This window comes from Peromyscus leucopus, chromosome 12 (assembly GCF_004664715.2).
Source record: "Peromyscus leucopus breed LL Stock chromosome 12, UCI_PerLeu_2.1, whole genome shotgun sequence".
NCBI lineage: Eukaryota > Metazoa > Chordata > Mammalia > Rodentia > Cricetidae > Peromyscus > Peromyscus leucopus.
Window position 1 is genome coordinate 47,744,963 of NC_051073.1, and position 11,829 is coordinate 47,756,791.

General features: G+C 41.0%; 1 protein-coding gene across 1 annotated transcript in view; it reads left to right on the forward strand.

Moving 5' to 3' along the window:
• The first annotated feature begins 359 nt into the window (after positions 1–359).
• Positions 360–11,829, forward strand: part of LOC114685172 (resistin-like beta) — a 29,904-nt gene continuing 18,434 nt past the window's right edge. The window contains exons 1-2 of the mRNA XM_028859788.2: positions 360–553; positions 10,124–10,220. The gene's annotated coding sequence lies outside the window, so the exon portion shown is untranslated. The remainder of the gene's footprint in view (positions 554–10,123; positions 10,221–11,829) is intronic.

Below are 11,829 nucleotides of genomic sequence, written 5' to 3' on the forward strand. Positions count from 1 at the left end.
GCCAGCTGCATGACATTGGGAGCCCACACTTTCCTTTTCCCAGGATTTGTCATTATTAGGGTGGGGCTAAACTTCACCTTTAGTTCTTTTTGTTGAAAACCAACTCTCAGCCTGTAGTGGGAGGAAACTTCCTATTTTCATCTCAGTCCTCTTCAGCCTCCTTAATTCCTCTCCTATCATTTCTTCTTTCTCCATCCCTAAAAACACACCTCACATCCCTGGCTTTTCTAGAAATTTTTCTACAGTTGTGATATTCTTCCACAGAAAGTTCTGAGTGGTAAAAAAAACAAAACAAAACAAACAAACAAACAAAAAACAAAAACAGCTTTTCCTCCATCCCCCTTCCCCATCCCCCGACTGAGGCTGAGCTTCAAAGATGACCAACGGAATCTGAAAAGTTCGTTGGCTATTACCCTGCTCAGCACTCAAATTCAGATGCATCAAGGACCTCACGTAAGGCCAGGTACTTGAACGTGCTAGAAGAGAAAGTGAGGAATAAGATCGAACTCGTCGGCACAGGAAAGACTTTCTGAACAGGACACTGATAGCACAGGTACTAAGAACAACACTTAATAAATGGGACCTCATGAGACTGAGACGCTTCTCTGTGGTAGCAGATAGTGTCATTCAGGCAAAGCATCAGGCTACAGGCTTAGAAAAGATATTTACTAAAGTATATATCTAATAGAGGGTTAGTGTCTAGAATATATAAAGAAGTAAAAAAAAAAACCCTAAACTTCCAGAAAACCAATAATCCAATTTAAAAATGGAGTATAGGTCTAAACAGAAAATTCTCCAAAGATGAAACACAAATGACTGAGAAACACTTAAAGGTTCATGACCTTTAGCCATTAGGAAAAGCAAATTAAAACTACTTTGAGATTTCCTTTTACTCTAGTCAGGGTGGCCACGATCAATAAAATGAATGACAGCATATGATGGCAAGGATGTGGGAAAGGGGAATGTTGTTGTTATTTTTTGCTCTTTTGGGGGGCCCACCACTCAGTTTTCAAATATATCACACATGGAGACTTATTCATAGTTATAAATGCCTTTCCTTAGCTTGGCTTGTTTCTTTGCCAACTTTCCTTAACTTAAATTATCCCATCTGTCTTTTGCCTCTGGGCTTTTACCTTTGCTTACTTCTGTGTATCTTATTTTAACTCTTATTTTGTGGCTGGCTATGTGGCTGGGTGGCTGGCCCCTGGAGTCCTCCTCTTTCTTTGGCTATTTTTTCTCTTCCAGATTTCTCATTCTCTTTATTCTCTCTGCCTGCCAGCCCCACGATCCTTTCTCCTGCCTAGGTGTTGGCCATTCAGCTCCTTATTAGACCATCAGGTATTTTAGACAGGTACAGTAACACAGCTTCACGAAGTTAAACAAATGCAACATAAACAAAAAGTAACACACCTTAAAATAATATTCTACAACAGGAGAACATTTATCCATTGCTAGTAGGAGTAACACCATGTACAGCCACTATGAAAATGAGTGTGGCGGTTCCTCAGGAAGTGGAGAACAGATCCACCGCAAGATCCAACTATACCACTCTTGATCATATACCCACTCTACATCTTACTACAGAGATACTTGCTCATCCATGTTCACTGCTGATCTATTTATAATAGCAAGAAATGTAGAATAGCTCGGACCTCTATCAACTGATGTGTGGATAATGAAAATGTAGTACATTTATGCAATGGAGTATTGTCTGGTGCTTAAGAAAAATGAAATTATGAAAATTTCAGGTATATGGATGGAGCTAGAAACAATCATCTTGAGTGAGGTAACCTAGACCCAAGAAGACAAATACTGCATGTTTTGTCTTTTCTGGGGCTGTTAGCTTTTTAGGTTTGGAAGTGTATGCTATAATCTGAATAACCACAGAAGTTATATACCTAGTAAGGGACAAGAAAGGACATGAAGATCTCTCAAGGAAGGAGAAATATAATATAGTGTTATGGAGGGGTAAAAGAAAAACCAGAGTAGGAGAATTGACTTGGGAGGGGAGGGGACGTAGCAGTTTAAAGGAGAGAATATGGGGAGAAACAACTACCATTAAAGGACATTTGAAAAACAATTTTTAGGTTTTTATTTTTAAAGATATGTTTATTTTTATGTGGGTGAATGTTTTGCCTGCTTGTGTATAAGCCCACTGTGTATGTGCCTGATGTCCATGGAGGCCAGAAGAGCAAGCTGGATTTCCTAGAACTGGAGTGACAGACTGTTAAAGGCTGCCATGTCAGTGCTGGGAACTTAACTGGGTCCTTTGTAAGAGCAGCCAGTGTTCTTAACTACTGAGCCAGCTCTCTAGGCCCCCTGGCAATTTTTTAAAATTTAATTTTCTATTATTCCTCCCATTATACAAACCATCCTGTTTAGAAAGACTCAGAGTGGGACTCTTTATATTAGCATATATATTTAATTAGACTCAAAGATTTCTGATCACGTCTACTTCCCAAATTAACCCAATAGTAGCAGTTGAGGGTAAAAAGAATAGACTGGGCATTTGAAGACAGGAAGGGAGTTTTAAAGTCCTTCAAACTGCAGCATTATTCGTGAAAGTAGTTTTTGATGCTAAGGTAAATGTTATTATCAGTGTGGAGCTTTACAAATACCTTCTGTTGCGTTTTCAGTCTGTTTAGCACCTTCTTGGAGTCTCTGTCTGGATCCTTCTACTCTAGCCCATAGCCCAAGGGCTTCTGTACAAATCTGAGGTTAATTTTGTCTTCCCATAGAGATGATATGTTTGGAGATTCCCTTCTCATAAATTTTTTTTTCAGAAGAAAAAATGAAAGTCTTTTCATATAAGTAAGAGATTTATTTAGCTAAAACAACACTGAACATTTCAAAAATACTGTGTGTCACAGCTAAAATGAGGAGCTTGGTGGTGGTTTACTGCAGTAGAGGTGGTTCCCATAATAGTCTCCACTTTACTGCTGCACAAAAGATACATAAGGCCTGCCCCCCGGCATATGGAGTGCGGCGAGTAAGCAAATCCACTTGGCATATGGGCCAATAAAACATGACATGCTGGTAACTCCACCTCCACGGTCAATTTTACTGTTTCTGTGGAAGTGGAAATTTGCCACTCTAAATATTTCTAATTATGTTTTAATTGGTATGTTCTTGTCGGCCAGTTGTCATAGTTTAAGAATATGCTTCTGATTGCCAGTGTCACAAGGAAGGACACACACTGATGTCAGGTATGTGACAAGTTCTCTGCCACTCTTCTACTCTATTTGGCTTGTGAGCTCATAAGATATAGAGTAGAAAAGGATATATATTAGGTTAAGAAATAGAGATGTTTAGAAGGACTTTTGTTTTACCTTTTCCAAAAACTGAACCAACATTCTTTTCAGTTAAGAAATGGACTCATCTATCTCAGGATAGAAGTGCACATTCTAGTCAAGAGTTTATGGACCTTTGTCCCCACTGATATTTCATGTGAGGAATTTCCTTGTTGGGAGGCCTCTGGGCATTGAGAATATTTCCCAGTGCTCACAGCCTAGACTCACTAGCAGGTAATTATCATCCTGTTCCTGCTAGGTACAACAACCAAAAATGTCTCCAGAAAATTCCAAACTCCCTGCTAGGAACCTCTATCGCAAAGAGGATAGAAAATGCTGTTCAAAAAACCCAAAGGATGGCTTTTTGCCCACTTGCCTCACTCTCATGGTAGGTTTATCTGCCCTGTTGCCTAGGCATACCTTCCCTGGTATTAGAACTTACTTATTTAGGATTCCAACATACGCTGAAGACTGGCAGCTCTCTAGGAACTCTGGTACTCTAGCATCCAGTTTGGGACTGCTGAGATGCCTAGTTCTATGGACTGAACAGCTACTAGATCCTTAGCCTGGCCACTGGGAGACAGCCATTGTTAGACTACTTGGACCACAGCTTGTAAATCACCCTGATCTCTCCTCTCTCTCTCTCTCTCTCTCTCTCTCTCTCTCTCTCTCTCTCTCTCTCCCTCCCTCCCTCCCTCCTTCCCTTTCTCTCTTACACACACACACACACACACACACACACACACAATTTTCTTAGTCACTTTTCTATTGCTGTGAAGAGACACCATGACCACCAAGGCAACTCTTTTAAGAGGAAGCATTAATTTGCAGCTGCTCACAGTTTCAGAGGGTTAGTCCATTACCATTATGGCAGGGAGGGAGTGTGGTAATGGGCAGACAGGCATGGAACATGGTGCTAGAGCAGTAGTTGTAAGATACATCCTGATCTACAGGCAGAGAGGAAGAGGGAGAGGGACACACACACACACACACACACACACACACACACACACAAACAGAGTAGGAAGATTGGGTCTGGCATAGGCTTTTGAAACCCAAAAATCCACCGCCAGCAACATATCTCCTCTAACAAGGCCACACCTACTAATCCTTCTAAGCAGTTAACCACACCAAGGACTAAGCATGCAAATGTTTGAGCCTATGAGGGCCATTCTCACTCAAAACACACACACACACACACACACACACACACACACACACACACACACACACACTAGTTTTGTTCCTCTAGGGAATTCTGACTAATAGAGTTGCTAAGAAACCTCCTCCCCACTTTTCTCTTTCTTTTTGTTAGGCAGGATTATATATAGGGTGGCTCCGGAAGTGCCTTAGATGGGATTGCAATTGATAGAGTATAACCAGGAGCCACTAGAGGTTCCATAAATGTTTAGGATAGTGTCTTAGTGTAAGCAGACTTTAGGGGGAGATTCTTAGAAACCTGTTGGTTTATGAGTGGAGAAGGGCCTAATGCAATGTTAATTGTTGAAATTCTATTTTAAAGCATGTGGACTTACACACAGTACTCAGGGTGCATGTATGGAAGTCAGGGCAATTTGTGGGACTCATTTCTCTTCTTCTACCGTGTGACTTCTGGGAATGTAGCTCAGGTCGTCTGGCCTGGCAGAAGCACCTTTACCCCCTTTACCCACTGAATTGTCCGCTGCTCCATTTTGGAATTGAGCTTCTTAGCTTATTCGAGAGCTTTCAGCCAGTCTCTGGGACGAGGCTCCTTTCCCTTCCATGTCTCCATAGTTCTTCCCTCCTGTCCTGCCTTGTTTCTGCACTCTGTTCTAAACCCTCTTGTCTTTAGATTGCCTAGGAACTCCTAACACAGAGTCTGGCTTTGGAAGGCCTTCTGCGTGTAAGCCCATGGTGGATGCTGTAATCAGACCTCACTGTCTGAGTGAGCCTACCCCACAGGTCTGTGTACTTCACAAGTGTTTCTTGGACTTTCTCTTCAAGTAATACAAGAAGGCTGAGACATACATGAGAGGATTTTTCTTCTGTATTTATCATGAAAATGTGATGGGGGTCCTGAAGGTAAAAACCAAGCAAATGTGCCTCCAGGAGTTTTTAGACTCTCCACTTAGTCTGTCTGTAACCTCTCACAATTCATAAAAAATATCCTACAGCCTTTTTGTTGTTGTTTTTTTTTTTTTTTTTTTTTTTTTTTTTTTTTTTTTTTTTTTTTTTTTTTATGAGACAGGATTTCTCTGCGTAGCTTTGCACCTTTCCTGGAACTCGCTTTGTAGACCAGGCTGGCCTTGAACTCACAGAGATCCGCCTGCCTCTGCCTCCCAAGTGCTGGAATTAAAGGCATGCACCACCACCGCCTGGCAAAAAGGCAGCTCTGTTTTTTTTTTTTTTTTTTTTTTTTGTTGTTGTTTTCTTTGTTAGGCAAACTCTCTACCACTGAGCTAATTCCCCAACCCCATCCTACAGTCTTCTACCTGTTACTGGTTTCTGCTTCAGGTGAACTGATCCACATTCTTTTTTTTTTCCTCCCTGGAGCTGAGGACTGAACCCAGGGCCTTGTGCTTGCTAGGCAAGTGCTCTACCACTGAGCTAATGTTCTTTATAGTTTTCCCAACACCTGTAGCTTCAATTATTCAATGTTAACTATATTGTTCAGGGAAAAAAACAGAAGTAAACAATTCTTGAGTTGTAACACGTACAGTGCTTTGAGCCACAGGCTGAAATCTTGTGCTCTGCCCTACCAAGGATGCAGATCATCCCTTTGTCGAGGCTACCAAGGCTATATAAGCATCCTGCCCCTAAACTATTTAGTAGCCATTTTGGTTTAAACCCTATCAGGGGTATGTGCATATAGGACAATATGCTAAGTGTAGGGGTGGTACTGTCTGTGGTTTTATGAAGATTTGGGATGAGTCATTGTGGGTAAGTGGCTGGCATATTCACCAGCCTCCTTAGTTTTCAGGGTGTTGGTTCGTCCAGTGACCATGGCCCCGTGATAGATCTAAGGAAAGCTACAGATTTTTCAGTTTCTTCAGTTTGTTTTTGTTGTTATACTGAGGAGAGAGACTGTGCTAAGGTTTTTGTTTTATATTTAAACAAATAAGGAAGTATGCAGACATTTAAATTTGCACCAGAATTACATGGTAGTAACTTATGAATGCATGGTTTCTTTGAGACAACACAACCTTTTTTTTTTTTTTTTAATGTATCTAAGCTATCACCCTCACCCCTTTTCTGGCTTCATTTCCCTAGTTTAACTCAATCAATCTTCCCCCAAATTAAAAAGGAATGCAGAACTAACTAAAGGAATCTAAAATTTAGTGGCCTGGTACCAGTGCCTAGAACCCTTGTCCCATCCACCCCACGATAGGGAGGTACTCTGAGATTAGATGTGGAAGAGGCTGACCCAGTGCCTCAGCTCCTCACTATTTAAATCCAGGCATTGGAGGTTACACAGGAGGAAGCAGAAGGCATGTCCTGTAAATACTTGATCTCATCTCTGCACTGTCACCGACTTTAATATAAACATTTGTTTACCATCTTCTGAATTTTGCCTCCCCAAAGCATACATTGCAGTCCTAACCCTTGGTACCTGTGAATGTATCCTTTCATGGCAACAGTATTTGGAGATACTGTTAAGGTGAAGTCATACCTCAGTAGGGATGTTCTTCCCCTATATCCTTATAAGAGGAGACCCAGACATGCCATGTACTCAGGTAGTAGTTGAAATGAAGCAGCTACAAGCCAAACAGAGCCTAAAATTTGTGGCCAGTGCCAAAATCCAGGCAAGGCAGGGGAAGATGCAGGAACTGTCAGAGAAAGCCTGATCCCACAGACTCTGGGGTGAGGATTTCTAGCCTCCAAAGCTGAGATAATACTTAATAATAAGTTTCTGTTGTTTAAAGTTTGAGGTACTATGTCACAGAAACCCCAGGAAATGAATGAAGCCATGTAACACTGTGCCGTAGGGTCATTTTTCTGCTTGTGTTTGTGAGGTCTACCAAGTTATCAATAGACCAGATCACTTCAGGCTAAGGCAAATCCTCATCTCACCTTGCTATTTGATTTAGGAGCATTTAGACAAAAATAATAACAACAGGGATGGAGGGATAGCTCAGAGATGATGAGCATTGACTGTTCTTCTAGAGGACCCATGTTCAAATGCAAAAGGGAACATGTGAAGTTCATGTGGAACATATTGGCTATTAGGGTAATACTTAAAGAAAAGTAAATATATATTTACTTTTTTCCCACTTCCTTTCTTGAATGTTCCACCTTTATCACCCTATTATAGAAGTAATACATTGCCAACAACTGCAAAATCATGTATCGATTTCTAAAAATGCACCCTTTATTCTCTTCTAGTCATGGTACTTCCAAATAAAGATAAAGCAGTTGGCAGTGTATATGTGGTACATTGGTCTTGTTTCCCTGTAGAGTATTTCTGCTATTTCTCTGAAGGGTCAAAGATGAGAATAGTAGGAGTATGTTTTGATGTAAATAATATCAGAAATAAAAAATAGCTTTGTGTTAAGCTATGTGATAAGACTTATAGCAAAAAAAAATATTTGCAATATATCATTTGACACGTGTTTTCACTTAAGTCTCCAAAATAAATTAGCCATTTTATTGCTTCTTTTACTATTTGAGGTTATAATATAATTACATAATTTCCCCCATTTCTTTCCTCTCTTCAAACCCTTCCACATACTCCTCAATGTTCTTTAGAATCCATGGCCTCTTTTCCACTAATTGAAGTTATACATCTGAGAGAGAGAGAGAGAGAGAGAGAGAGAGAGAGAGAGAGAGAGAGAGAGAGAGAGAGAGTATTCCTAAATACATAAGTACAACCTGCTCAGTCAGTATAATGTAACTTGTATGTATGTTTTCAGAAATGACCATTTGGTAATGGATAACCAATTGGTGTGCTCTTCCCTGGGGAAGACTATTTCTCCCACTCCCAGCATTCCTTAGTTGCCTGTAGTTCTTTGTGTAGGGTTGAGGCTCCATATTCTCTCCTCCATCTACTTTAGGACTTGAATTTTGCACCGGTGATGGGATTATAGCCCAGAAAAGATCTGTGGGATTACACAGGAAATTTCCTTTTGGAGCATAAAGATCATTTAAATACCGTGCTCCTTTAGTAGAGAAAGTAGCAAGAAATCTAAAGACTCATAAAAATATGTAAAGTAACCATGCTTCAATATTGGGTCATTGCTGATCCTGGAGGGGCTACTTTGTAACTAGTTCCCAGGGATGTGGAACATCTAACCTTCCATGGGTTTTATCAGTAATCCATTACCTCATCCACCTCCTCTATTGTGCACTTACTTTTAGCTACTGTTCTCTCCCACTGTTCTAGTCACCACAGGGCCAGGAAATAGACAACTAGGAGAGCTCCTTTCTCCCAGAGCACAATGAAATGATTCAAGCCAGCCAATCCTAATATATCTTTCAAATTTTTATTTTGCTCATATATATGTGTGGTATGTGTATGTACTAGCATATGTATTTGCACCTGTGTGTAGAGGCCAGATAATGCAATCGGGTATGTTTCTTCATTGCTCTATACCTTGTATCCTGAGACAGTGTCTCCCACATGCACCTGGACTTTTTCAACTCAACTAGTGTAACTACCTAGCAAGCTGCTAGAGTACAGGTTCTCTGCCTCCTCTGCTCTGGTTACAAGTGGACCACCATGCCAGCCGGGCATCTCCATGGCTGCAGAAGATGTGAGTGCAGACCACCATGCTTGTGAGGCAAGTGCCTCACTCTTGAGCCAGCTCCTCCATTTCCAAAGCTTCATACACTTGTGAACTCCTTCAAACGGAATCCAGTTGAGGCTTTTAACCATATTTTCTCTTATTTCTACTGCCTCCCAACTGACTTCATAAGCCCCTCCCCAACCTCCCCTTCTCTTCTACATGTGAGCATAATTATCTGCTCAGTGATCATCTTTGCCTGATCCACTGGCTGTACCATGCATGTCTGAATAAAGCTAAAACCCATATTTTTAAAAAGAGGATGTGAAGATCAAGGTGAGGAATAGACCATTGATGCAGGTTTTTCTGGAGCAGAAGCAAAGCATACATGCGTTGGTATCTAAGGAGTGTTCTTAGGGTTTTACTTCTCTGTATCTCTGTTGCCCATAATAGTGCAACTCAATGATTGCAGAAGAGCTGTACGATAGCCTTGAGGGCAAGATGTTGATTTCAGTTCCTCTGCATCTCCTCATGGCCTCCCCTAGCTACAACATTTGGAAAGGGGAAATAGCCTGTAGATAAGAGAAGGCACTAGTCAAGGGCTGGTGATCTGAAGACACAAGCACAGAGAGATGACAAGATTGTCTTTATTATTTGGGACTGGAGTGTAAAAAGTAAAAAGGCCATGTATTGAGCCATCATGGTTTACATGAACAGTGGTAGAAGTTTCCTGTTTGAGGTCATGGCTTTATGATCTTCTTGGAAGACTGAGTTACTAGCCTGTTTTATTTAGATCAGCATAAGTGGTAGGCAGTGATCCACCCTATCACATGGCACTGGCAATAGTATGTTATCTGAAACTATGACCCTTCTCAGCTACTTTAGATCCCAGCTATTGCAAGAGTGTTTACTGGTGGGAGACCTTTTGGCATCCCATATCCCTAAAGAGGGGTATTTGGCCTCCCGTCCTGTCACTGGAATGTTCCATCACTCATAGACATAGCCACAGGAACTCCAGTGATGATGTACCCTGCCTGACATGGGAGGCAGAGGTAGAGAGAATGGAAAAATCAGAGCTCTTAGAGTTTAAGAAAAGCCCTGTATCCAGTTTTCCTTTGTTTCTTCTCATTTCAGGTGTTTTCTTTTCTGCTAGAGCAAAAGCATTGTGGGATCTGGTTGAGAAAGGAAGATGGAAAATGCCGGAGATTAAATTACTTTCATCGTGAAGATGGTAAATAAGAAAAATATCTTATGCAGTTTGAAGGCTGAGACTATGGGACACATGGAGAGTTCAGATTGGGGTCCTCACTGGTCAGTTTCCATAAAGCCTATATCACCTTTCTGTTCATACAAATCCATCCCTCTGTACCCACCTGAGAAGCACAGGTGTCATGAAAGACAACGATGTCTATGATTATTTTAGAATCACTGCCTGTGTAACACAATGCTGCCAAGGTTGAGAGGGCAGATGCCCCTCTTTAGAGGTATGGGCTATCAGGTCTTCCTGCTCCCTGCCCCCCAGTGAACACTCTGGCAGTGCATGGGATCCAAGGTAGTAGGAAAGGGTCAAAGGTTCACAATGAGGCTGAGACAATTTCAGGTATGTATCTTAAGAGGTGCCAGCTACCTTTGCCCTGGTTTTCTTAGGGGAGGCTGAGATCTTCTTGCCTTTTTCTTTATGATCCTCAATTTTTCTCCTATGCATTCCAACACCTTGAAGTCATCTTTGAATAAGCTTGAGGGTTTGATAATGTTTTTTATGGGCTCTTTCTTCATTGCTTCAACAGAAAAAGATAGCATGTATGCGGTTGAAGATTACTGGTTGTATCTACTCATATCATGTGACATTGGACCCCAACTATTTGTGTCTTTGCATAAGTAACAACAAAAATCTCATACTAGAAGATGGATGCCATGACTCCAGACATGACTTCCTCATATAAATAGCACAAAAAAAGCAGGGGTCTTAAACAAATTTAAGCCTGTTTTGCCCCCTCTTTGATTTTTTTCTTTTTAAAAACTTTTAAACATTTTATGTATTCATATATATGTACTTACATCACTCTCCCCTCCACCTCCTCCCTCAAACTCTTCCTGTGTTACCCCCTCAAATTTGTGGCCTATATACTTTTAATTATTATTACTATATATGTACAGACATATATATGGGTAAATATATAAATACAACCTGCTGAGTCCATTTACGGCTGCTCGTGTGTTTGTGTGTGTGTGTGTGTGTGTGTGTGTGTGTGTGTGTGTGTGTGTGTGTGTTTAGGGTTAACCATTTGGCATTGAATAACCAATTTGGGGGTTCACCCCTAGGGAAGACTGATTCTCCCTTTCTAAGAAGTCATTAATTCGCTGTAGTTCTTCATTTATGGGTGGGGCCTGTGAGATTTCTCCTTACTATATTGCCATGTCAGTTGCTGTTGTCATCATTGTTTAGGAAACCATACTATTGAAATGTCATGGGGGTAGCTTTTCTATCATGTGTAGAAGACATGATCTCCCAACAGGTATTCTGGTCCCCTAGCTCATACAATCATTTTGCCTCCTCTTTTGGATGTTCCTTGAGCCCTAGGTGTAGGAGTACTGTTGTAGATATATCTGTTGGGGCTGGGTTTTTAATTGGCATCTATTCAGTGGTCATGGTGATTATTTTCATAAAGACATCTTCATGAAAGTAGATCACACACTTTAACAGTATCCCCACATTAGTGGGAAGAAAGGATTAAGCCTCTGGTTTTCATTTAAGAAGCACACTTTCTCAGAAGACTGAAGCAGATTTTTTTGTATGGTTTGATTCGGGTGACCAACTAGCCTGGGTTTCTTCACCGTAC